At 44.4% G+C, this 27,686-nt stretch overlaps 1 protein-coding gene across 1 annotated transcript in view; it reads left to right on the top strand.

Moving 5' to 3' along the window:
* UBE2O (ubiquitin conjugating enzyme E2 O) overlaps positions 1-27,686 on the top strand; it is a 62,368-nt gene that overhangs the window by 4,823 nt on the left and 29,859 nt on the right. The window lies entirely within an intron of this gene.

A 27,686-nucleotide genomic window follows, 5' to 3' on the forward strand; every position in this document is an offset into this window, starting at 1 on the left:
ATCTGGGCTAAGCCATTTATTACAATTATTCCAAATGTAGACAGGAGTGTTATTTTTAAAATGGACGAAGCCTGTCCTCAAGCAAGCAGTGTTTGTGATGTGCTCTCTTCCAAGATGTGCTCCCTTCCAGTGTGCTGCTATAGCTTAAAAAAACCCCAAACTAAATTAGTAATGCTTTTAGGACTAGTAAACAAACTAATGTGCACTAAAAGCTTTAGAAGGAATCAATCAATGCCCATGACAGGCTCTGAAATACCTGTGTGGGTGAGACATTTTGCTGCAGCTTTCTCATACAAGTTTTTTTATTTGCTGATGTGATAGATCTCCAGTGCAGACTTCAGCAAAAAAGGGACTTCAGGCAATTTTATAAAGTTTCTTTTTTGGCTAAAGATTCTTTATTGAAGTTAAATAAAAGCAGCTTTGACAGATGCTTTTTGGGACAAGGTCTTGCTTGCCTATGGCAGCTGTCCTCAGCTTCTCTCCTTTCTTCAGAGGAAACACATTATTTTTAATGCTCAACATCTGTGTTGGTGTGGGAAATAATTGGTGTTTGGAAAGCTAAAAGCCTCTTCTCCTTTGACTGTTTAATTACTTGGGGGATTTCAAAGGCTCAGAAGGTGATGACACCTTCCTAAATGCTACTTAGGAAAACCCTGCCTCATTTTTTCCGTTCTGCTGTTACCTCCCACCATGTGCAGGGTCTTTGCCCAAAGGGACCTGTGTTTAGGTCATCCTAAGTACAAGAGCTGATCGCTTGAGCTGAAATCTTTGCACTTGCTTTTGAGGTTGGCAGTCCTGACTTTCCTGGAACTGAGAGATGTGAGAGATGATGGCTCGGCTTCTGCATTTTACATAGTGCTCCAGAGTACCAGACCTGTAACTCAGCTCAGGCTCTACCTTGTGTAGCTGATGTGTCCCACTCCTGAGACCTTTAGACCTGTGGCAAGGTATGAGAATGCTAACTCCTAGGAAAAAAACCAAAAACCTGAAGGGAGACTCCATGGTAATGTTTGGGCTTTCTTCCATTTGCTTTTAGCCTGCTAAATAGAAATGTGCATGTTTATGTCTGAATCAAAAATAGTCTGCTAACTTGAATTTGGGAAATTAAGCAAAAGTAAGTTTCTGTTGATGACAATGTCCCAGGACTGGGGGGGTTTCCATCTGACAGATATGAATGAGGTTTTTTCTTTCTGATTGTTTAATGTTTCTGTGAAGGGAGCAGGAAACTTTGAGGGGTGATGAAAAGCATCAAATAGTGTGAAGAGCATGTGGTTTTGACAGTAAAGACGGTAGGTAGTAAAGATGCTGATTACTGTAATAGCTGCAGCACTTTCAGATGTGCCTGAGTTTCAAGTTGACAGGTGTCTTTTTAGCTTTAATTTTGTTTCTGGTCTGTGCTGACTGAATTTCAGAGGATCCTGTGCCTGTGGTGGTACAGAGCACACACAGCCCAGCTTGGTGCAGTTGGTGACTTACACGCCTGGATGCGTTTCTGGATAGAAAACATCTCTTACTGTGCGTTTCAGGGTTATTCTTACCTCCCTTATGCGTTTGACTGCACATCTGGCCAAAAGAAAGGTATGGAATGGTGTGTCTGCTGTGCTTTCTGCCCCAGCCTTTGGGAGCGCTTGGACCAGGCTGTGGAAGAGACACAAGAAGAAATTGTGAACATTTACTGGGCTCAAATCTTCAGCGTGTGGTGTAGATGGAAACAAACGTGGTGGTGGATGTGGACTTGATAAGTGTATGTTGGATATGTGCATGTGCAGGAGAGATAAGGTCAAGTACAGGTGATATTATCTTTGTTTTCTGCCCTTAATTGTATTGGGATTTAAAGCATCTTAATGGAGAGGCAGATCCAATAAGCACCTGCAGATGGAATTTCTTCCTCTCACAGAATGACCAAGGCCAAAACCATAGGTTGAGAGTGGGCAGATTTGAAGACAAAGAACTCTGTACATATTTTTAATGCTTTACAATGCTTTTTAAAGAAATGTCATCACTTTTATGCTTTGTTCAGCCTTCTCCATCAGTCAGGTGCAGGTTGCACCAGAGAAGCTCTGACTGCAGGGAGCTGCAGTTCAGTTCAGGTTACTGGGAAGACTTAAGCTAAATAGCATTGATGCTTCTATGCTGTGAGATTAGAATGTGCAGTGTGGACCTGCTGGTCTAAAATTTAACAAATTAACAGCCGATGTGTGGAAGTGGTGTCTTAGACCAGTATCTTCATGAGCCTCTGTAGTTCTGGTGGGTTTTTGGATTTGCTTGCTGTGTTAGCTGCTGGGATGGTGTACAAGGTTGCTTGGATATACAAGGTGGAAGCCAAGATACAAAATGCTTTTTATGCACATATGCTGAGACCTTGAAAGTGGGACACATCAAGCTACACCATAAATAATCTGTCTAGTTTTTCAAAGGGTTTGAACAACCCTGCTGATGTATGTTGGATGCTCTAGGTAGGTAGGCTTCTTTGGGATTGCAAAGCTGGGGTTTTTCCATGCTTTTGCCATTGTCTTTAAAATCATGACCTTTGTTTCTTTCCTCACCAGCTGGTGCTGCTGCTCTGTGTGAAAGAATGGGTAGTGAGAAGGCTGTTGGCAGGAGGTGAGACCATGGACTGGCAGCAGAGCAGGCCAGGAGAGGACAGGAGCCCTTGGTATCTTACTGTAGCTTCCAGGCCAGGAAAAACTAAATTCACAGGAGTACATTAGGAACAAGGAAACCGTGCTCAGCTTGCATTTGCAGTGGTATCACTTCACAGCCTCTGGTTACAGTCTCTTGAGTTGAAGAGAAACTGCATAGCCATACCCTTGGTCCATTAAGCAGGATTGGTTTTGTACAATAAAACTGCAGCAGTGGTACCGTGTGGTTCTGTATTCAGCACGCATCAGACTCAGTCTCAGTGGTTTGCTCTTATTGCTGCCTGTAAAGCCTTTAGCTTTTCTCCATGTGAGGGAGGGGTTTGGAGACAGACAAGTGAAGAGGGCTATTTAATCACCAGCTGCAAAGATGAGGAGCTTAAGGCTTTTAACTATTTTTCTTAGCCCGGAGCTGGGAGTTCTGGTACCTCATTCCTGTGGAAGTGACTGGGTACAGTTGTCATTTGTCAGTGGATGATGAATCTTCTGCTTAGTAAAATACACTAATACTGTGAGCTGGAATTAGTTCCATCATGACTGATTTATTTTTTACCTACTTTTGAAAGGATATAACTTCTTTGAGAATAAAAGAACTTTTCGTATGAATCATTTGGGTGTAAGAAACGGTGCTGCTTTTCTGCTGATAAAGGATACTTAGCAAATAAGTAGCACTTTTCATCTTCAAAGCATTTCCTGGGCTCTGATGTGGCAGTGCGTGTTGGAAAGGTGACAGAAAGTCTCCCCTCAGGTGACTCTGGGTAAGACAGCCAGCATTAGTGCTGCCAGGTGGTGTTTTCATGGTGTGTGCTCAGTGCCTTCTCTATTTGACCATTTTCAGGGCTGGAGAGCTGAGCTGGCTGCTCAGTGGAAACACTTTTTGACATTCCTTAGTGCAGTTGCAGCTAGAGATTTGTCTGGGAAAATTACTCTCAGGCAGAGCCACAATACATTGGTTATTTGGTGTATGTGTGAAATGGGATGCTTGGAACTCACCGCTTGGTGTTGAGTAACTCAAGTTTGATTTGGTTTCACTTACATGAGAAGCTAAGCTGAGTAACCCAGTGTTTTAAAATTTAGTTTAGGTGTAGGTCTAGTGAGCTGGGGATTTTTGCAAGGCTGGGTTAGAATTGTAGTCAGTGAAGAATAGCCAAGATTAACTCTTAGTTCATAGTGGTGTTCCTGGAATCAAGTGGGTATTTCAGATCTCTTGGCTCAAGATCTGTTGTTAAAGAACTGGTCTTAGATCTCAGTCCTCAGTGAAATTGTTGGCAGCAGCTATACTGAAACAGCTGGGGCTTGACTAGCACCGATCACCTAGGAGCCTTTGCATTTTCCTTTACCCTCATGGCACTGAAATGGCCATTCTGCTTTACCTGCTGCTGGAAAGGGGTCAGAGGTCTCAGCAGCGTGAGTGTCCAAGTGTCCAGTGCTGCCTCTGCTCTCTGCCCTCACATCTTTGCTTTTCAGTGTTTGGAGTGAGTGTGCACAGAGCACTGCTTAGTATTTTTGTTGAGAGTTGATGGGATTTCCAGCATGGCCCTGCTTGTCCTTTGGTTTTGCCCTTCTGTCTGCTTTTGAAGATGAAAGTTGGTTTGTTTCCTCTTGGAAGGTGGGTTATGTATCTAATCCAAGTGAATAATTCTCATGACTATTGCAAGTATTACTTATGCTTCTGTTCAGCCTGAGTCCAAGTTCCTTGAAACAACATTAGTCTTGAGACAAAATAGCCACATTTTCTAAATTTAGAGTTACTACACAGTGGGATAACTGGCTGGAAATGATACATCATGAACCGCCTCTTCAGATTTTTGTCCTTAGCACATGCAACTTCTGTCAGAAGTCTTTTCTCTGTCCTTGTGCTGCAGGTTATTGAAGCTGCTCTGATTTTCCATGCTGTGGTACAGCATTGTCTTGGTGAACTGCCTGTGGGTTCAGTTTAAAGCAGAAAGTGGGAGCAGGGAAGAGGGAGGGATCTTCATCCTTAGTTTAAAACTTGATTTTGTGGCTTTTTGTTTCCTAAAGTCTGCAGATGGATGATTATTTGCTTCCTGTAAGGGATGGTCTGGTCAGCATTTCAAGTGTATTCCAAAGAGCTTGGGAAGCTCTTCCTAGTTGTAGTAGTACATAATCACAGAACTTCCTCAACTGTGCATCTCTGTACATGGCTGAAATACAAGAAAGAAGAGAGCACCCTGTGGAATGCCACAGCAGTGACAGTGACACTGTACAGGAAACACCAGCATTCCTGGCTGCTTAGTTTAGGAAGAAGCTTCAGGATGGCTTTCTTAATTCATTAACTGATATTTTTATTGTCCTAATGTCAGTGTTGTGGGATCTCACTGTGTGTTACAATTGGACAAGCAGATCCAGAGCGTGTCATTGGCTCAGTAACTACTTTTTCCCCCACCACATCTGACCCGTGTAGCTGATTCGGCTTATTGGCGCTTTTGACTCTGGGGCCAGAAACTTCCTCTGTTTAGTTTTGGGTGGTGGTGAGGATTGTGCTGGTACATGACAGAGAAAAGTGTCATTTGGTTCGTGAATGAAATCTGCCCTGTAGTGATAAAGCAAAGTGCAGGGTGACTTTATTGTAACAAAATGTGTGCTGGGCAGGGACTCCCTGTGAGCACTCTAGGCTGGTGCTGCTGAGGGCATCACTGCAGGAGCAGCCTGCTCTGTCTCTCAGAGAAGCTCTATTAAAGAGTTAACTCATTGCTTTGATTCCTTGAATTAGGAACCTGTCCCAGTCTGGATGAGAAAAGTTGTAATTTCTAGCATAAACATGCAAACAGCTTACACCTAGTAAAAAGCAAATTTGGCTCCGAAATAGCTGCTTGTCTTTATAAATGTGCTATTATGTGGTGAAGCACAGTTATTTTCTCCCTTTTCACCCTCAGATTGTATATCACTAACTTGCTTCCTGGAGAGGCTCTTTCCCCACTATTCCTGCCACCCTTATCCACACTTCCTCCAGCTGACACCGTGCTTTCTTCATCAGTTGGCTCTGGCTGCCCTGATCAGCCTCGAGTACCTTGCTGAATGCTATTAATGTTTCTTTCCTGAGCCCAAGTGTTAGATGAAAACTTAACAATTCGTACATCAAGCACTCTTTGTATTTCACAGGAGTATTATGTGATCTGCTCTCATATTTCTTGTTCTGTTGTGGAGCTCAGAGGAAAATTAATTTATGGAAAATAGATATCACCAATATGGTAATTGCTCTGGTCACTTCAATGCATGTGTAAATTCTTTATTTAGAGGGGTCTTTCTGATTTTTTTTCAGTGTTCACACTTTGAATTTTGGAAGAAATCCAGGCTAAATTCCTGGCTTCCTCTTAATTGTTCTGTCTGTATTCTTTATTCTCAGTAACATAATTTAGCACCAAATTGCCATCCATAGGTATTGGTTACCATTTGAAATCTGTTTGTGCACAATGGTTAAAATAATTGTGATTCAGATTTCCTCTTACTTTAGTGTAGTGAATGCAGCCCGAGTGTGTTTTACACTAATTCCGTGTATTCTGCTGCTTAATTGGCACTGGGTGCAAACACACCACGTGTATTCACACCTAATGTCTCCCTCACAGGGATGCTTTGGTTTCTTTTGTTAGTGCCCCACTCAGTTGCTTTCTCTTCAGCTACAGCAGTCTCTGATTAGCATATGTACAGCCGTGCAGGGCAGCTCTTCGGAGGAAATGCTCTTTTCTGAGAGCTCCCAAAGCTGCCATACTTGCTCTAAAGTGAGCACTGCAAACAGGGAGCTGCAAAAGCAATTTTTTTCTCTTTAGTGGTTGTGCCAGATTGGAAACTGGCAGTGCTGGAAACCCAACCTGTTGGTTTTGACAAACAGTGTTTGACTTTGGCCATGGTCAGTTGGGTAGAGGTTTCATCACCCACCCGACCTCTGATAGTAACCACTGAGTGCACTTTACTGTCCTGGTGACTGACAAGAACCTTAACTTTCTCTTGTGATAATCTCTTCTAATCTGGCAGTGATAAGTGCTTGCTGTCAGGAGAGCTGTGGTGAGAAATGAAGGGACTGAAAAATCAGCTTTAAAGGTGGTGTTTGTAGGGCAGATTCCCATCTCTGTGCTCCTGTACTTGTGTCTCTGAATGAGTGTTGTGCTCTTGTGCTGCTGAGGGGGCAACAAACTCAGGGTGAAGAGTTCTTTTCCAGAACTGGGATCTTTGTGACTGCTTGGTACTTGGTTTGGGCTAGCAAGCCATTCTATAAAAGCATTTATGAGCAATCTTAGAACTCTGCTGTGTGACTCCTTTCTGCTGCTTCTTGGTGCTGGAAGAATTTGTGATGGTAGCAGCAAATTGAACACCCCAGGAGCTGGGGAGTCCATGATTCTTGTTCTGGAAAGCAGCCTAAGGAATCTTTATGAAATGCCAGTTGTTCTTGTTAGTGCTGCTAACTTAGCCCAGCTTTAGCACAGTTCAGGTTGCCTGCCTCTGATCTGCAGTGCTGGCAACGCTTGAATAAAGCCTTAAAACAAAAGATCAAGGATTAGAGGCAAAGTGACATTCAGAGCATCATTGTCCAACCTGTGTATACAACTGTGCGTGGTAGAAAAGACACCAAATTGCAGTTCTTAAGTATTTCTAACTGGGCTCTTGGCTCAGGTGGTTCCTGCTGTGCTGTAAGAGGATCAGGCACTGCTGCTGTACGCAAAAGTTTGTTGTTGTAGCAGGTTGTTTTTTCGTAGCTCTTTCTTTGATTTTTGATACCATTTGGCTGCTTGGAGGCCCTGAAGTGTTCATGCACTTTGATTAGGTTTAGTTTTCTCCCCACACCTCCAGAGACTCAAAGACCCTTTCTCTTCACATCTTTTATCTTTGCTATTTTCATTGTTCACTGGGAATTAAGTTATTCAGGGCAATAGTATGTTCATTGCTCTTGAGAGCAGTCCCTACCCTGCTCCGGATGGCTGGCAGGGCATCCATCTGCCCTCTCAATTTTCCAGTTTCATCAGAAAAAGATCCCTAGATATTCTCAAAATGCTTAAGTGGTTAATTATGACCTTCTAGCCTGGGAGTGTTGCATCTGAACTGAGGAGTGATGTTGAGCTGAGCTTTTAGGTTTTCCTGCTAGTGAGCAACGCTGGCACGTGAGCTAAAAGGGCATTTTTCCCCCCCCACTAAATTGCTTTAGGCTGTATAAAATGAAGCAGGATTATCTGTATTCTGAAGAAGGGTAAAACAAAGGATGTTTCTTCTGTTCTCATGGAAATGAGGCTCAGGGAGGAACATTGCAAGGTTAATACCTGCTTTGTGCATACCTAGTGCTGCTACTTAAGCTTACTCTCCTCTTAACAGTGCCTTTATCTTGTGCTTTCAGGAAAACCTGGCACCTGCCAAGTTCGGCTACAGTGTGATTTAGCAAAGTGGCAAATCTTCATTAGAGACCAGGAAGAGCTTTTAATCAGAAATGACAACATGCAGTCTGTGATTTGCACCCAGGCCTCAAGTGATGGGTGAAATCACCCTTCTCAACACCCACCTTGCTATAAATAGCTGTTTTCACTGGGGGCAGGTGCTACTGAAATGTCACTTGGGTGAAATCTGAGTGATGTGTTGAGTGTGTGTCTCAGAGCCGAGAGAGGCATTGTCTTTGTCGGATGTATTGAAACGTGCATGTCTCTGCCAAGAGATGTTGTAATGGTGAGATAGATATCGATCAGAGCTGCTCTTGAAGTGTTTTGAGACTCTAATACTTCCTTGAATCATCTCAGTGCTCCGTTCACAAAAGCTGCTGCTGTTAAAACGTCACGCTGTCGGGTGTGTCTTGTTTTTATCCTACCCCATTCCACCGCCATGAGGGATTTTTTTTTTTTAGGAAACTCGGTATACTTTTTCAATTCCTTACTTTTGTGCACATCACAAGGGGTTATTTTTTCCCCATTATTATGAACAGAAGTGTTGTTTGAGTGCCCAGACAGTTGGTAACATCTGGGAGTCTGCTTTTTGGTGGAGCATTAAGTATCTTCACAATTCTCTTTTTATAATTGTCCTCTGAAAGAGTGAGCCATGGTGACTTTCCCAATGGAATATTTAGCCATCACGTGCTGTCTCTGCAGTGTTATTGTGGGACTATACTTCTGAGTGTTCCTGCAAGAGGAAAATTACAATTTGTCTTGATCCATCCATTCAGCCCTAGAGTGTTCCTTGAACTTTGTGGAAGAGTCTGAGATGGGTACATGTGGTAGAAGAAAAGTAGGATTCAATTGCAAATTGCTATTATTACAATCACTTTCTGAGATCATCTCTACCAATCATCTCTAGGTCTTGAGATGAGAGCAGCAGCTTCTTTTTAAACTTAATTGATACCTTTTTTAAAAGCTACTGTATGAAAAACATCTTTCCTAGATGAAATAGATTTGGGACTTCGGAATTACAGGCGTCGATTTTAAGCAGACTTCAGATCTTAGGGCTGTTCCTGTTCAAAAAGTGCATGACACTTAAATGCTTTAACTCTGAGGCTTCTGAGTACCTGGCTGGAGAACTTAGACACCCAAAGCCCATGAAGTTATCCCTGTATTGGTCTGTTTCTGACAGTCAAGGAGGATTTTAGTGCAGATGCCTGTGGGCAATGGCGTTGTGGTGACAAGGTAATCCTGAAAGGATCTGGAGTACGGCTGTGGTGGTAGACTCAAGCACTGATGGGCAAGTGTGTACCACACCTCTGTATAAATGATTTTTAGTAATTCCCATTTTTGTGTTATCATCTATCTCAGCCTGGCCTGCTGACCAGACTAAAAGCTAGGAAGAGCTCTAAATTTGGAGCTGAAGCAGCATGTGTGTTGTACAGAGGGAAGGTGCCTGCTTGCACACAGCTGGGTTTGGGAGCTTTGTTTCATTTCCCCAAGTCTGGCAAGGAGGATGGAGAAATTTGAGAGAAGATGTGATGCTGAGCAGCACCAGGAACCTGAGAAGTGCTGGTGCTGCAGTGAGGGGGTGGATGTAGTAGAAATGGTGTCTGTGGTGCTGGGTCCTGCTGCAAAGAGAGACTCAGGTCTGTCCTGCCTTAGGGAGCCTGCATTTGGATGTGATCTGGCTGCCAGACCTGCCTGACCGCTGCCTTAGCGTAAAGTCCTTTTCACTGACATTTCCCAGCCAGCGTATCAGAAGAGCTGCCTGAAAAAAGGAAGGAGTTTATACCATGAAAAAGGAGAGGATGTGTTTGTTTCCTTCCAATTACAGGGAACTTTAAGCCTGATCTCTGCTTAGCTTGTTCTGCTTGGAGTGATAAGAACCAAAGGAAAAACCGTGGGATTTTCTTCATCTGTGGTTTTCTTACCCCGCCCCTGGTGACCTCATATCTGTTTAAATGTGAGACATATTTCTGTGCAACATAATCCTTGTTGTTTTGTGACAGCTTATTGTATGCACATTCTCTGTGCATCTCCTGCTTTTAACTGCTTAGTGTGTACCAAAGCAGGAGTTATTTTTACTGCTGTCAGTGGCGTTGAGCTTTGCAGCACTGGGCGTATCTTGTTCTGCATCCTGCCTCCACGAAGCAAGCAGCCTTCAAAGGGATCAGGGACCTGTGCTGCTGCTGGTGATGGAGAGGGGAGAAAAATGATGAGGTTCAGCCTGTAAAAACTGTTGGGTTTTTTGAATGTCTAAAATTGTTGTGGGATTGAAAAACGCTAGATCTGAAACACGTCCTGATGGGGAGAATGCACTGCTCAGATGTGTTTTCCGAAGGCTGTGGCGGTGAGGTGTGTTGTTCTGTCAGTGCTTTTTCCACCTTTTCTCGGTTCCTGTTGCATTCCTGATGACCTCAGTGTGAGCTGCTGTCCCTGATGCCCTGCTGACAGACTGTGTCCATGTCGCTAGTGTGCCATGGGGAAGCTCTGAGCCAGCTCAGGCTGCAGCCCTGAGGGATTGGGCCTGGCTCCTTGGATACACTGCCCCAGAGCAGCTTTACACAAATTCATTGTCTTTTGAACTTTCTATGGTTCATTTCTGGTTTCTTGGGGACTTTCTTAGGTTGGGTTGGGGGTGTGTGTTTTGCAGGGTTGGTTTTTGCTAGCTCTGCATTAGTAGAGAGTAGCAGCTGTATCTTGAAAGCAGTTTGAATTTCCCAGAACTTTGGGACACACGGGTTAGGTGTAATCCTTACATGTGGGTTGCTGCTCTTTTTTTCTGTATTTTAATGCAGCCCATGAGTCTGCTTGTCTCTGTTCTTTTCACTAATGGCTAACAGGCTCCTTTCCTGTGGAGACAAGAGTTGAGGTTGCTGAGTGCCCCAAAGCAGCCTCCTGAACTCATCTTCCTTCTCAAATCTGATCTTGACTGCAGTTTCTCCAGGAGACAAGCCCTTGTCCAGCAAGGTAAAGCAGCTGGCCAGGCTCACTGGGGGCATGTGGAGGCTTTGGTATTCATCAACCCCAGTGGTCTCTGGAGCAAAGGGTACCCATCAAATCAGGTTGCAGGTACTGCCTGCCATTATTTGAACCTGGTGTCTTTTTTACCACTCTCTCTTGGGGCTTCTGTGAGCTGTGTTATCTGAAGAGACATGAGGCCACTCCATCCGTGCCTGCTGAACCCTGAAAAAATGCTGGAGCTGATTAAAGAGGCACATTCCCTCTGGAGATGGGGCTCCTTTGAGCAAAGGAATGTAGGTCATGGTTAAGTATATAAAATGAAAAAAGACTCCATTGTAGTGGCAGCATTTCACCATAATAATCCAGTGAGGTCCTTGCATGAATAGAAAACCTGTTCTTATATATATGCTGTTTAATATGACTCATTAAGCAAGCCTAATGAAACAGCAACATGAGCCTTACTAAATGCCATGGCACATACAATCCTTAAGGCTTTGGTGCTGGCATCCTGACCAGTTCATGCTCCTGTGTGCCATGTTTTCCCTGTCCAAATCATAATTCTGCAGTGTCAGAGCCCAAGGCCAGGGTAAAGGAGAGCAGGGAGGTTTGAGGCCCCGTTAAGTATCTGATAGGATAAAGGTAGCATTGCAGCCATGGCAGTCTGAGCCAGGCATGGAGCCCTGGGGTAATGAGAAATGAATCCAAGTGGAGGAATTAAGTGGGATGGAAGCTGGCTCTGTGTGGAGAAGGAGGTACTCTGTGGTCACTGCTTGACTCTGCTGCAAAGGTGTGTGTTGTAACATGCAGGGGACCACCCAATGCACACCTGATAAGGGCTGTATCCCCCAAAAATTCTGACAGGAAGATGAGGAATGTGTGTCAGCAGCAAGCCTCAGGCTGGTGGTTGTTACACAGATGTTCATGATTGAGGACTTTTCACTAAAGATTCTACTGCATCAGGTGCTTTCTGGATTTTGTGCTAAGAACACAGTGGGTCATTTCATATTCCTAGCAAAAGTGTCCCTTTTGTGGCTTTTTCTGTATACACAACATACTTTTTAATCTTGACAGTATCTTGAGTACATGAGTAGATACTTGAGTGCCGTTTTCTTGGCATATTACTGTCCCCAGTTTAACAGTGCACCTGGTTTTTTATAGGTACCATGTTCAACCCCAGTGCTGCTGCATTTCAGTGGCTGATGGCACATTACCTTGCATATGCCTGCAAAGCTGAGCAACCTTTTTCAAGTAAAAATCACTGTTGTCAGCATAGGAGTGTCCTGGCAGTGCCTCGTGTGGCTTGGTTAGAGTTGCTGCTGGGGGTTACATCTCTTGTTCAGGAGCCTGCCACATCTGAGTAGTGTACAGTGGCAATTAATGGACAGGGGCAGTTTTAAGGAGGAACTTAGTTTGTGTGTTTAACTAGGAATGACAGGCCATATAATGCAGCCTAAGGTTTACCAGCCCATGGATCCTTCCCAGAACATGGCTGGGGCTCAGCACCTCAGAGCAGTTCTGCTTACGGTTGTGCTAATGCTGTTTAGTTCATGCCATGTGACTTTTCAGCAACTCTGAAATCTGCTGTCCAATCATTCCTTTCCTCAGTCACAGGCGTGCAGCTTTGTCCCTGTTTCAAGGCTTTTCAGGACAGTCCTCACTGTGGAATTTTGGCAGTGCTGGGTAAAGGCAGAGTTCAGTTAACCTCCATTTTTCAGAAGAGGAAGAGGAGGCAGAGCACTGTTCCAGCTGTCAGGGGAGCAGAGCCCTCTCAATCATCTTGCAAGGGTGTTTTGTAGTGTTTGCAAATCTGCTCCACCTGTGTTTATGGCTCTGTTTCACTGGGGTTGTGATGAGCTGAAATCCCTCTGTTATAGCTGAAGTCATTAAAGTGAAGAACGTGTTATGTATATGGCACATAACAGAGTCTGGTGTTAAAGCAAAATACCCACTTACCTGCTGTGTATGTGCATAGCAATATATCCTCAAAAAAGGTAATTTTAGGAAGTAGGCATCAAGTGAATTACAGTTCCAGGAAATATGGGGCTCACTGTCAAGGATAACAGGCTTGGCTTAAAAGGTAAATTTATTTTGCAGAGGAGACTATTGATTAGTTGTTCACCAGACTGTTTTTATTGTTTGGTGTGTAGATGTAAAGACATCCAGATGTACAAAGCATGCACTTGGAGTCAAGCCACTACAGGGACAGGGATCGGTGGCTTTGTAATGGATTCGCTTTATCATTTGTCCTTGGTATTTTTTCTTCTTGGTTAAGATATTTGCTATTAGCACAGGTACAGTGCAAGACTCCGTATCGCATCTGTGCTAGGACCTGGTACCTTTCTGCTCTGAAAGGTGCTCTGGATGCTTTCTTTAGAGGGGATAAAACCTCTCACTGCCTGGCCACGTGGCCATTTGGAGGCAGAGCTGCTGACTTTGGGCAAACAGACTTTTACCACTTTTTGCTTGTGCTGTCTGGAAGTGAGCATTTACTCCTCCAAGGGCATCCTCAGTAGAGCTGCTTACATCCAGTCAGATTACACCTGAAAGAGTCCAGCAAGGCAATGAAGGTGCTTTAAATCAAAGACCTTGGCTCATCTCAGACCTTAAGCTCAGCTGAAGGAGGGCTGGGACAGACAGGAGGGGAACAAATGCACTTCATAAGTGTGAAACATATGACAAAGTTTCCAAGTCAAACATGACATCCCCCAATGCTATTTTATCATCTTCTCTAACCAGCTCTGCATTGAAATACCTTACAGGTAATGTTACTGTGTGATGTTTGTGATATTGGGCAAGAAGACACTAAAGACATTTTCCTGCTAGGAGCAGCTTCCTGATCTATATGCAAGGTGAAGGATGCAGCAAAGCATCCCTTAAAACAGTTTTAAACCCCAGTTTGGAAAATTCTGAGGCTTTAGTCTTTTACATTTATGGGGAAATAGTCAGCTCTGAGGTGAGTTCTGCTAACAGTCAATCTCCCCTTGCTTGCCTGTAAGAGGTGACCTTTCAGAAATGTTTTTAGTGAAGGGGCAGTTCTGGGTCTCTCGGAAACACTCCTCGTGTTAAAAATGGAATATTTCACAGCTTCCTGGTTGGTCTAGAAGTATGTTACTCCCCTGGGGACTCTTCGGATGCTGGGTCTCCTAAACACAGAAGCCTTCCTTGGAAACTGGATTTGAGTATCCTGGGAAATATTTTTTCCCAGTAATTTGTGATTGCTCTATAGCTGTTGGGCTGTAGAGCCTGTGCAGAGCAGAGGAGCATAAAGATGTATTCCTACAGGAAATTTGTAGCTGTCTGTATGTTACCCTGGTGAGGATTAATGCAAGTGGAAAGGATTTTGCCTTTAAAACCTGTGTAAAGGAGAACTTAATAATCTGCCTTCAAGCAGGTTTAGAATGGGAACTGTGTGTACATTGTACAAAACCAGGGAACATCTGGCTTGATTGCTCCTGTGGTTCCTGTGCCACTGCTTTAAGTGTTTGCTTACACCAGGGGCTTGGTGAGTTCTGTGAGCCATCTCCAGATGTGCTGCTTGGTTGCTTAGTTCCCAAGGAAGAGATGGGGAGAAAAGAAGATTCCCCAGGCTATAACCTTGAATTATTGTCACTTCAGATATGCTGCTGAATAACTGAACCTGTGGAGTAATGTGGAGAGGAGAGTGGTGTTTCCATGCAGTTGCTGGATGTTCTGCTGGGCAAATGCTGTGTTGTCTCAGGCTGCTGGCAGAAATCTGGAGAGCTTACAGTAAATGGTTTAGAAGTCAGCCAAGAAAACACCTGAAGGCAAAATGATACAGGAGTGCTGTATGATGACATTGATGAGTTTTAAATATGGTGTTGAAAGCTTTGTGCTCTGGCTGAGATGGGAAGGAAGAAAAAGTCAGTCCAGTAGACTCATCTGTTCTAGGGGGGAGAAACAAGGCTTTGCTCCAAGGGTATTAAGTCAGACTCTGCAGGGCTTTTATATTTCTGTCCCTATTGTATCATAACTGTCACCAGTTCTTGTTGAGATTTTTCTCAGATTTATTGAAAGGAATTGAAGGTTGGTTGCTTGCTTTTGTATTATAGAGTGCATAAGCAGGAGGCAGTGAATTAAACCTGCTGTGGCTGGGAGATGTTTTAGTCTTCCCCCAGCCATTCCGCAGGTGGTGGATCCACCCCTCACAGAAAGGGATGTCACAGTGCAGAGGTTGCAGAAATCCAGTCGTTAAATAACTGAGCTTCTGTAGCTTGGTGTATGGATTCAGTAAGGGCTGTTCCTCCTTTTTGTAATGGCCAATACAGCATTTATGTATAGGGGGGATAACTGAAACTCTTTCAGTGAATAGAAAATGCAGCTGAGGTTTTTTGGGCAATGATGCAATTGTGCTGCATTGTCCCAGTAGCATTCACACACTCTTCTGCAGTGTGAGCTGGGGGAGTGGCTTTGCTGTTTATCAGAAATAAATGCATGCATGGGGTACCCACACTGTTACTGAAATTTGGGTGGATTCTCTCTAGCATTCCAGAAGTTGCTTCAGCTGAATGTAAAGGCTTTGTTTTTTTTTTTTAAGCAATGTCTGACTTAACTGTGGATACAGCTGGCTCAGAAGGCGTGTTATTTAACAGGAAGCCTTTGCAGAATGCTTGCTCTGCCTTGGAGCAAGCACTGGCCATTGTACCTCTTAAAGCAGTGTTTGCCTTTGCGCTGTGCCAGGAGGGAGCAAGGTGACCCCAGACCTCTGCCCTGGCTGTGGCCCCACGAGGAGGCAGTGCCACTGGTTTCCTTGTCAGCTAAATTTGAGCGTCCCCAGAGTGCTCTTAATCACTGGCTGTGGAAACTGCCCCCAAGGCCAGCCTGAGCATCCTGTATTTGTCAGCTAAGCTAGCCAGGTCCTGATCCGCCTCTGGAATCCACTGCCCTCTCTCTCCTCCTCGGGCTGCAGGCAGCCTGTCTGTCCATGCAGCGTTCCTCCTGTGTAACAGAGCATTAAGGCACTGCAGTGTGCTTGGGGAGTGTGTTCTGCATGTGAGATCAACCAGGAATATTTCTCCAGGGGGATGCTCTGATTCCAGAGCAGGCATGAAACTCAGAGAAGGTACAAGGGAGGCTGGGCAGCTTCATGCGCTCGCTGCCTGGGATTGACTTGAGAATGTGGCATGACACAGCATTTGCTGTGCTTTCAGCTACAGCTATTTATACATTGCTTTTCAGGGTTACTTTGTCTCCTCTAGGAGATTCTGTACTTGATAAAATAATCTTGCTCAAGTTTATGGAATTTGCTGAAGTTCCTAGACTTATTTCAGTATTTTGGCTCTGTGGCAGTGCTCTGCCTCTGGATCCAAACAGGGCTGAATGTGAGGGAATTTTTTCTTTAAGATATGTCTGGATTCAGTCCCCTAAAGTAATTTGACCTGCAGAGTGGACTTGCACTGGGTCTCATATGTGAACTGAAACAGGCACACCAGGGAGTTAAGGATAACACGCTAATATCTTCCCTCCTTCCTAGGAGAGAAAATTGCAGCAATTGTGAAACATTACTGTCTGTGGGGGAAGGGACTCCTGTGAGGGTGGTAGTGGAGGCTCTGGGTGAAAGAAAGGGAAAGGAGAGTGGGCTGTATTACACTAACCATCCTGTGTCAACCTCCTACGTTCGGGTGTCGCATGGCTGACATCCTATCAAAGAGCTCTGGCTGTGTCCAGAATTTTAAGCAGCTTTATAAATAGTGTTGCTCAAACTGCCTGTGTGTGCAGAGACTGTGAACGACTGGGGTAGACCAAAATATTATTGGTTTAATTTTTGAACCAGTCCAAAAATGGGAGCAAGAAAGATTAGAAACCTGAAGTGTAGAAACACCCGTGGATTATCTCCTTCCTCTGCAATGCCAAGCGTACATCTGGGGGGTCTGTGAGAGAGGCAGCGTTGCTGGAGATGGCAGGCTGTGAGACTTGCAAGGCATGAATATGTGAATCTTTTTAAGGCATCTGAAACCATTCTTTCTCTCCTATTTGCCTGACGTCTTCCTGCTTGCAGGTTATGCTGTGTCTGAATAATTGTGAACAATTAGAAGCTAATTTAAATGGCTGGTTTGTATTCACAGCAGCAGCAAATGAGCTAACCAGCTGGAAAGCAGACACGGTGATTTTCTGTTGATGTGTCTCCCTCTTGTTGTTCCCTGGCAGTTTTTGCAAGGTGGATTTTTTGCTGTGGGCTAATAAGGAGTTTCTCCTGCACGCTGCTGACCTGATTGCAAGGGGAGGGAGGATGCTTTGTGCCCTAGCACAGAGTTGCCAACAACCCAGCAGAGTCCAGTTTGGCTCAGCAAAAGAGCCCACCCTGGTTTGCTTCAGGAATGTGGAGCAAAGGAATATTTTTTGTGGATACACTCTTTATTCCTACTCTCAAATATATAGAAAGGTGAGGTGCACCTGTTGTGCCTCGGTAATGAATTGGCCAGCAACAGTCACGCAGATTTCCTCACAGCATCCTTTTTGTCCTCTGGAATGACAGATGGAGGTCTGAGCAGCCCCACTCTTTCCTCCAGGCCTGGCAGTATGCCCCAAATGTAGCTCAGAGTGGCCAGTGACTAATTTCTGTGCCACTGATGCTGTCCAGATGGCATCCCAATCCATCCAGGTCCAGCAAGAACCTGGAAAACCTGTTGCATAATAATTGCCATCTACCTCCCAAGGCAACAATTTGAGGAATTCTTTTGCTTCAGGTAAATAAAAGAGCTACTGGACAGACTATTTTTGCACACAAGGAGGAACACAGCTTAATTGGCAAGTTAAAACAGTGGGCTGGTGGGAATCCTGGGAATCCAGACTGGAGGCTGAAATGGGATTCTCTTCTTCCTGTCACACTGGATGGTGTCAGCATCCATGTGAGCTTCTTCTCAGGGGATTTTCTTCTAGCAGTCAAATGCATTTCCCTTAGACCTTATGGGATGCTGCCAAAAGAGCAGCACAGCCATTGCTTTCACCTGCGTGGTCAGGTGTTCACCAGGGTCTCTGCAGCCATTCCTTAAGTCCTGTTGGAACCAGGCGTCTCCTGACACGCTGGGCTCGGGGCTCTGTGGAGCTGCTGGGCTCCTCACAGCAGTTTTCTTCCTGGGGATTGCTGGCTCTGATCTGTCCTTTGGGTGAGGCTTTACTGCAGGAGCGTTGGGGCAGCCTCTGTGAGCTGTGCTGGCTGATGTATAGGCATAATGCTGTCCACGTTCCTGCTTACTGCTCCCAACCAGCTTTTCCCGTGCCTGTAACTCCGGTCTCCTGCGGTTTTCCTCAGGTAACAGTGCCATCTGGTGCTGGAGCACTGCTCTTGGTCAAGCCTTCCTCAAATACTTAGGCAGAGGTGGTAGGAGAGTATTGCTTTTGATCAGCCATCGCACTGTAAGAAGATGGGAGGGGGCGTTCTGTAATAATCTGTAATAATCTGCTTTTGGGACATTGCACCTGGCGATGATCCTTTTGTCTTTTAGCAGTTGATGTTCCCAAAACTGCTGTATCTAGAAGACTGAGTACATGAGGCAAGAACTGTAAACACTGAGAAGGCAGATAATTTTTTACTATAAACTGCTGCTAAAAACTAAAATCCAACATTTAGATTAAATCCTGTAACTGGTGACATCTTTGAAATATTCCCCATAGGACTCTAAGTGACTTCCTAGTCACTAAATCTTCTCTTGAAAGATCTTTACATATTTTCTAGTCATAGCTATGTACTTTTAAACTTTACTCTTCTATATCTTTATGCTGAGCATCATTATGTTCATGCTTTCTGAATAATTTTTACTTTATTTTTTTATTTTATTATTTTTATTTCCTTTAAAGTTTTGTAAACCTTTTTGCACACACAGGGTTTGATTGTGTTCCCAGATGAAAGTCCTGGTTATTGGTTGATGGCAGTGGGTATATGGAATGTACTGTTTGAACAAACAGCACTTGATGACAAGGTTGGCTAAAGTCAAACTCTTTCATAATTTTTTTTCTTTGGGTACCAGGTTGTCTTTGCTGCTTTACCCCTTTTTCAGGCGTTTAACCCAGGCTGACACGTGGGTTGTGTGGTGGTGGTCAGCATTTACACACCAGATAGAAAAGTGAGGCTGAGGATACTGAAAAGCTGAGAGTGGCTGTTGTTTATGCAGCTTTGCTTGTCTACTTCCAGGATCCTCCTCTCTCCCAACCACATTCTCTCTTCTGGGAAATGCTCCCAAACTTACTTCTTTTCCTTTAAATAATAACAACCCAGTAACCTTCCTGTTGTCTTATCTTCCTTCCCTTGAATTACTGCCTTGTACTTTGTTTTCAGAGTGGTGCGTTCACCAGGCCAAGCGATCTGTGTTGTAGTGTTTTCCAAAATGTCATGTAAATATGCAGAGCCACAGAAGTGATTTGTTGCCAGTAAAATAAATAATACTTCTTGGACAAGGGAAATCCAAGTAGAAGATTTTTTGCTTAGCAGAAGATTTCTGTTAAAGCCAGATTCTTCTGCTCCAAAGCACAGCATTTACCCAGGTTATAATTAGTGTGAACTTTTGATTCATCCGATTATTTGTTCAGACTTTTTAACTGAATTCCACCTCTTAGAAAAGGAAAATAGAATCTTTCAGTGTCTTTCTGCCAGAAGGCTCAAAGGTGATATTTGTTAGGAGGAGGGGAAGATCCTACATTGTTTGGTTGTGACTGAAGGACCAGAACTTTGCTGTGGAAGGAGTTTTGTACTTTATTACCAAAAAATAATGTGGAGGATAAAAATAAAATAAAAAACAATAGGTTGTGTGGTCAGAAACATGGTCAGGAACAAAAGTAGCTGTAAGTCCATTGCAGGTAGATGTGAAAATAGGGGAGACTCAGGGATCTTCAGCCTGGAGTTGGAAGGGACTCAGTTGAGTGACTTCAGGTTTCTGTGTCTCCATAATATGTCATAAAGACAAATTGCAGAGCTGTCACTTTGTCTTACGAGAGCTGCAGGTCCCCAGGGAGGCTCTGCAGCATTGGGAGATTCAGAACTAATGACACAGCTGCATTTTGAAGCTGCTGTGTTACAAGCCTCCCTGCACCTCTAGCAGTGTCAGAAGGGGAGTAGTGATGTGGAGGCAGTGATCTGGTTCTCATTTTTCAGCTTGCCTGGTCTCTTGTGGGTGTTGCAGAGACTTCTCTGCTGCCTGCCATGAACTCGCTTGGTGTTTACTCAGTGACTACCTGATGGCAGGTGCTGCCTGGCTCTGGCAGCCCTGGATACAATTTGTGTGTAATTAGATAAAAAATCATGTTCCCTTAGAGCAGGGGGTTTAGAGTTTTGTAGATGTTCAGCTGGTGACAGGCAAGTGTGTTTTAGAGCAGTGTGTGCTGGCCTGGGGCTGGAAACTGCTGTGTTCATCCCTACCACTGATGGAATCTTCATGAGCTAATTAGGAAATTCTGCTTCAGGCCATGCCTCTTTCTTGTTTCGTGAAAAAATGTTATGTTCAAACTGTAGCATCAATCCACAGTAGTTTGCAGGTAACAGGCACTACTTGGGGTTGGCTTAGTGGTGAATCTTAGCTTCTGCTGCTGTGGATGTGCTGAATGTTGGATGATCGGCAGATTCAGAGCTGCTGGTTGCATGAACAAAAGAATTGTAATCTGTGATCAGGTGACTGCCTGCAGGTAGAGCTGCTGCGATGCAAAGCTGTCTTGGTTTCATCTTAGCCTCTGTGAAGTGTTTTAAAGCATTTATTTCAGATCAGGGGAGCATTTTAGCACCCCCCCCCCCCCGCTCACCCCTGTTCTGTCCTTCCTGTGCCTGAAGTTAATCATCAACCTGACCTTTCACAGAGGGATGTTTTGCACTGCCCAAAGCAGCCTCATGAACAAGCTTTTGGACTCCTGCACATAATACAGGAAACAAAGATCCTGTTCACTGTCCTTCCCCTGCTTTGACCAAACCAAATGGAACTGTGTGTTCCTGAGTCACTCAAGGCTTTTGAGAGTTAGTTCAGTTGTTCATATTGAACAATTTTTTTAATCTTCTGATGCAATTCCTAAGAAACTCCTAAATATTTTCTCCTTTTGTGATTTTTTTGAGTGCTTTCAGATGACAAGCAGTATCATGGTATTATGAAAATATAGAATGATGCTAAAGTAAAGAGATAAAAATCTGTGTGCCTACAGGTTGCCCAGAGGAGCTGTGGCTGCCCCATCCCTGCATGTGTTTAAGGCCAGGTTGGACGGGGCTTGGAGCAACCTGGATCCCTGCCCATGGCAGGGGGGTTGGAATGAGATGGTCTTTGAGGTCTCTTCCAGCCCAAACCATTCTATGAATTAAAGGTGTGAGTTATGTGGCAGAGCAGTGACCAGCTCTGTTGTGTGGTGGTGTTGGGAACCACATACCACTCTGGCATTTAATACTTGTGCAGGCAAAAGTTGAGACCTTGCCCCAGAAGGGTGTAGTTCTTCTGTAAGTAATGCAGGAATCTCCACAGCCTCCTGTCTCCAGCAGATTTTGAATTTTTTGTCTGGAAGAGCCACAGACTACTTGTGCTTGCCATGTAGGAGTAGCCAGGAGGTGTCACAGGCAGAACTTTTGTACCAATCAGTGCAAAAGATTTATTTTAATATTTTTGCAGCTGCATCCCTCAAGGGTTGTTTTTAAAACCCTCTGTATTGTGTAGCTCATTGTTCAGCTCTTCTGGGTAGTAGAACTTTAGTTCTCAGGAGTCTTAAGTTTCTAGTAGTCTGTCTTCAATCCCATTCTCCCATCTTTCTTTCCCATAAAAACCCAGCATGGTTGGAAACCTCCAGTTAGAAGTGAAGCAACATGTGGCACTTCAAATGGCACAGTGTTAACCAAATGTGAGCTTCCAGGGGATTCTCTGCTGTTGCTTCATCTTCTTTCCTCTTGCTTTTTGCAACTGCTCATGTGCCATGCAAGCTGATCAATGTAACAGAAATCTTTCACGGGAAGTGAACTTTGGATATGGAACATATTTTTCCAAGATGTGATGCCATTGGTGATGTGTTGATACTGAAAAGATATTAAAATATCTTGGCTTCAGATCTTCTGGGTCATTGAATTTCTGAACCTTTGTCATCTAACTTGGTGTATCCATGCTATATTTGGACAGCTGACTTGCTTTTTTAGACACCTCATCTAGATTGAAAAAAAAAACAGCTTGTGTTGAGTTGATTGCTACACTACTGTTTTAGCTGAAGTGAATTTGGGTGTGTACTCAGACCTTAGAGTTAAAAAAAAATAAGAACTGGGGGATGCTGAGTTGGGTTGGCTGCTGCCAGTTGTGCTCCCTCCTGCCCACTTCCATAAGCACCCATCCCACAGCCATTCCAGCCAAGGCAGCTCTGGAGCTGCTTTGTTTTCTCCTAGTGCCTGGGGCTGGAGCTGGTGGTGGCCAGGAGCTGCTTCATGTAGTAAGGAGGTTTCCTCTTAACCTCCAGTAAGAGCCTGGCAGTAGTCCCAGGCACAAACCAGTGCATCTGGTGGAGATTTCCAAGTCACAGCTTCAGGACTGGAGAAAAGGATTTATTTGCTGTCAGGTTTAGAAACCAGGCATGGGAACATGCCTATGGTACATCGTGTCCTGTTTCAGGTGCTGAGAGACTGTCCAGGTCTTTCAAAATCCTTCCAAGGAGCCTGTCTGTCAGCACAACGAAGCAAGGTTTTACCCTTCCCAGCACCAGATGTTTGGATTTAGCTTTAACTGGTTATGGAGCGTGGTACTGAGGTTTGGAGAGCTCTGTGGTGCCATGTTACCTGTTGCTGCAGTAGTTGTTTTCCCTGTAGTTTGCTCTTAATCTGTGGGTTTTCCTCATCTTCTGAGCGCTGATGTTACAAGTTCCCATGGCGGCTTCCAAGCTCTCAAGTAGGTGCTGTCCATGTAAACAAAAATGCTTATGTGGGGATTGTAGGACACTGACAGTCCTGGTGACCCTGGAGGAGTGTCCCAGGGAGGGGATTAATTTTTAACTCCAGAACAGATTTAGATATTGACTTGCCAGGAGAACTCTCCAGTTCAGTTTAAAAAAACCCCTCCATCTCTGTGAGTCTAAAGTTCTAACTGTTGATGTTGGACAGAAATCAGGTACCTAGCTCATGTCTCCTCCATCACAATGTTTGTCCATTGTCACAAAAAGACAAGTGTGACATGTTTTCTATGGATAAAACCTTGGCTTGACTCAAAAGGAGGCCATAAAATGGTAATACATTTGAAAGGCATTATGATTTTTCCCCTCACACTTTCTTAGTCCCGTTGAGAGAATTCAAAATAGCTTCACGAAATTGCAAGTAATTTCTTCTTTTTAACTTTTTTTGTTTACAGTTTTAGGCATAGAGCCTGGGAGCAGTGATTTAAATGAGATCAGTTTTACAAGATGTACAAAGGGAGGGTTAGGACCTGGGAGATGGACAAGTAGCCCAGAATGAATAGAAGTGACAGGTCTGTGCAGGTCACAGCCTGGCCTCCCTGCTGGTGGTGGCCACTACTGTCCAAGTCCTTGTTTAACTCAAGAGGCAGAAGCAGCTTTCATAGTAGATCATTCACTTCTGACTCAGTTGGATAAATGTCTCAACCATCATACAGCAGTTCAGGTCAACGTACAGAGTTTCATCTCCAGCATTGTGCTTTCCTCCTTTTTTTTTTTTTGTGGTGCCTTGTATTCTCATTTTTACGAGCAGTTACCACTGTGTGTGTGCTGCTTTTTCTCCTCCATCTGTACGAGCTTATTTCCAGAGCTCTTGTTTTGGAGGATGGAATTTGGAATGTGTCTGGAATAGAAAGTGATGTTGTCACCACAGCGATTGCGTTGGAGGTAGAGGCTGTGGGATCACATTATCACCTTTGAGCAAATTTTATTCTTTATTGGTCAGAAGTTGTAGTTCTGTAGGTTGGAAAAGACCTTTGAGTTCAATCCAGCACTGTTGAGCCCACTGCTAAATGATGTCCCCAAGTGCTACAGCTGCACACCTTTTAAATTGTTCCAGGGATGGTGACTGCCACTGCCCTGGGCAACCTGTGCCAGTGCTTGACAGCCCTTTTGATGAAGAAATTTTTCCTAATATCCAGTCTAAAGCTCTCCTGGCACAATGTGAGGCTGCTTCCCCTTGCCTGGTTACTTGGAAGAAGAGTCTGATGCTCACCTGGATACAACTTCTATCAGGGAGTTGTGGAGAAGGAAGAGGTCTCCCCTGAGCTTGCTTTTCTCAAGGCTGAGCCCCCCCAGAATCTGAGACAGCACTGGCCGAGTGTGAACTTTAACGCTGTTAGTCGGCGTTGGCAGCCTTTATACTGCATCAGGTGCCCTCTTCCACAGCCAGAGTCCTCTCTGTTGCTGGGCAGCTGAGCAGAAATGTGGCTGTAAAACCATGACTAATCCAGGTGAAACGTGTGCTCCCAAATCCGTGTGTAGTGAGTGTCTCAGTGCCAAGGTCTCCCGTCCTTCCTGGTGTCCCAGTACAGGTTGAACCTGCAACACAGAGCAGTCAGCTCCTCTGAAGGAAGGTGTGTCCTGGCATATTTGAGACTGACCAACCAAGGACTGCAGGTCGATGCATTCAGGTTCCCTTCTGTGTTTGAACTTGTTCCCAGCTTCTGGTTTTGGGATGTTTGGAGCAGGGGACAGTTTGTCCATCCCTACCTCCTGTGACAACATTGCCTACCTGGAGTGCCATGTGGCAGTAGCAAACCAAAATGCTGTTTGCAGGCAGAATTACACCTTCTGTTTCTCCTAAAGTGGAATACCAAGACTCCTGCCCCATGCAGAAAAGAAACTATGTGGGAGTAGGAAAGGAAGGGATGTGCTGGCAGTAAGCATGAATGTGTTGTCCTTTCTCTTTTGTTGTTTAAAACATTCTGGGGGATGGTGACACCAATAGCTGGAGCCTGTGTGGAAGTGGTTTTGTCCACTGTTGGGTACCAATGATGTTACAAGCAAACCTGAATTGCTAATTAGTGAATTTAAACCCTGCTTTAGGTATGCAGAGAGTGACCAGGGATTTATGCCACTACTGAGTACCTCCAGTACTCATTTTGTTTGGATACACACCAACCAGGGCTAGCTGTCCCTATATCAGTCTCAGCAGCTCCTGTATTATTTGCCACTGAACTTCAGCAGTGATTGTTGCTTATTTACCTGCCACAATACTTGGCGTTGGTGGCTAGTTCAAATCATTGAAGTAAATTGCTCTGGTTTTGAGCCTTGTCAGAAGGGAGTTGTTGGAGAGGCAAATTGGCACCATATCTTGCATATGTTCAATGGAGTTGAGAGGTTAAACTCAGGGAGTTACAGTGGGAGTTCAGCCCACCCCTGCCCAGGGATGTTTACACCTCACTGCCAAATGGTTTGCTAAAGTGAGGATCCAGTTTTCTATCACAGACATCTCTCTCAACCTCTGCTGTTAATTTAAACAAACAAAACCCAAACCACAAAGATTTTGCTTCAAATGACAAGTTTGTAATAAAAAATTAGGCAAGTGGATGAAAGCAGAAAGCTCCCGAGGCTTAATGAGTTCATGCTCAGTGGAAATGTCTGTCCTCTCCCAGTCTGCCCAGTTCCAGGTGTGAGCCCTGATGGCTCCCTTATTTCATTTGAGGTGAGATGACTCAGCTGAGAAGGGGAACATGGTCTTGGTGATTCTTGTTCTTTATGCAGAAAATCAGAATTTGTGTACCCCTCCTGCTGTGTGGTTTGAGAGCATCATCAACCCTGCTGAAGTATCAGGTGTTCTCCAGATTGCAGCTGGTGCCTTTTGATGAGTAAATTTGCTGTAGAGCTCAGGCACTGATTCAGTGCTGAACACCAAGAAAGCATCTGAATAGCAAAGGAAGTAAAAGGGGGCCAGAGCTATTCTGCCACTTCTTTTAGCAGTCAAGGCCCTAAGGAACATAACTGACCGCAGGCTGGGTGTGTCATCCCTCTTCACCAGGGTAAAATGTGTGTGCAGTGATGAGTGTCTTTGGTTTGCCTTATTTAACATTTGTAATAGTGAGTTTATTTTTTAAAAAGGCAACACAAAACACATATTGCATTTGAGGAGGGAGCCCAGCTTGGCATACAGGAGCATGGGACTCCTCAGAGCATCTCTGGGAAACTGCTATTTCTCATTCTTGGGGCTCTTACTGATGTACATGGTTAGAACAAAAACCCAGCCATGCTAATACTGCCTTTCATAGAGGTAAATATAGCAGCTGAGCTGTGAGGACCTATTTTAAAAGTGCTTGTGCCACAGAATTCCCTCAGTGCTGAGGGAGGGGGCTGTCCATCCCATTGCTCTGGGTGTAACAGAGGACAGGAGGAATGGCTGAACTGTTGTGTTCAATGACAGCCATTCCAGCTTACTCTGGTCGGGTTTCTTGTGGGTTTTGACAGTCTTTTGTGACAGGACAGACCTGTGAGGTATTTATTGTTGATGCTGGCATTCTGCTTACTCCTTGGCTTGCTTTTCCTTGCGACTGAGACAGGTGGGTCTGGCACATGAAGCTGAAAATAGCTGTGCTGCCTTTAAAAGCCAAGAGACCTGAAAATAGGTTAAATATAGTCCCCCTGTAGAGAAAGCTTTATACTTTGCTTTGGGAAGAATTTGTATGATTGTATTATTGAGGAAGGATCACAAAATGGGAGTGCTGCTTATTTACAGCTTCTGTGATGTACCAATGTTGACTAACCCAAATATATTGCTGCTGCTGCTGCTGGGTAACATTGAATCATCTTGATGGTCTGGGTTCTTCAGAGGCTGCATCATAGAGAACAGTATGGCTCCGTGATGTGTTGAAACATAATGCATCAATTTAAGCCCTAATGCATTTTGAAATGAAAGTATCATCATACACTTGGAGCTGTGCAGTGAGAAAACTTCAGTTACAATACCCAAACTGCTGCTCATGCTTGAGTACTTACTGGAATGTGAATGTTGCAGCCCAATTCTGGATTTTAAAAGGCTGCCTGTAGAGTACTTACTTTAACAAATAATTTTAGAAAGCTGTATAAAAATTCATGTCTATCTATATATCGCAGTGGGATGTGGGAGGCAGTGAAAACACTTCTACAATCTGGAAATGGTCTTGTGGGCTTCAGGTTTCCCACTCCAGTGTGGTTCTGACTCCAGAAGTTGGGTCTAAAAGCCTGGCTGGCTGGGTCTCTTCCTCTCTTACTGAAAAATGCAATCAAGAAGATGATAAATACTCAGGTGCTATGGTTTGATTCCGGATCCTGTTCTTGGAGTATAGATTTGTCTAATGTAGTAAAGCAGGCTGTAAGCCAGGGAGTGGGTTAGGATGAAATGCTGACAAAGCACAGTGGAGTTCAGGCTGGGGATGAACAAGGAAAAGCCAGGAATGCAGCAGTAGCAACAGGGTGGGCTCTGAAAGTGAGATGTGAGAGAGGCTCTGTCCCTGGTGGTGCATTCATGTGGCACTTCCCAGAGCACGGGGGGTGTAATTAGTATGTTTGCAGGGCTCAGAGTGATGTACCAGTGCAAATAACTTCTGGACCACTGAAATGCAAATGAGGCTTCTCCCTGTTCAGCAGAGGGAGATTTTAGCTGAGTTACTGGGAGACTGAGCAAGCCTGAAATTGGAGTTCAGTCTTGTGGCCTCCCTTAGGACATCATCCCTCATGTAGCATTCCAGTGTATTCAGTGGCAGCTGCACTTTGTAGTTTTAAGCTTGTTGAAAACACTTAATGAAATAGCTTGCAAGTAGTCTTGAGGCCACTGAAACAGCTGGATGAAGGGCCA

This window comes from Corvus cornix, chromosome 18 (assembly GCF_000738735.6).
Source record: "Corvus cornix cornix isolate S_Up_H32 chromosome 18, ASM73873v5, whole genome shotgun sequence".
NCBI lineage: Eukaryota > Metazoa > Chordata > Aves > Passeriformes > Corvidae > Corvus > Corvus cornix.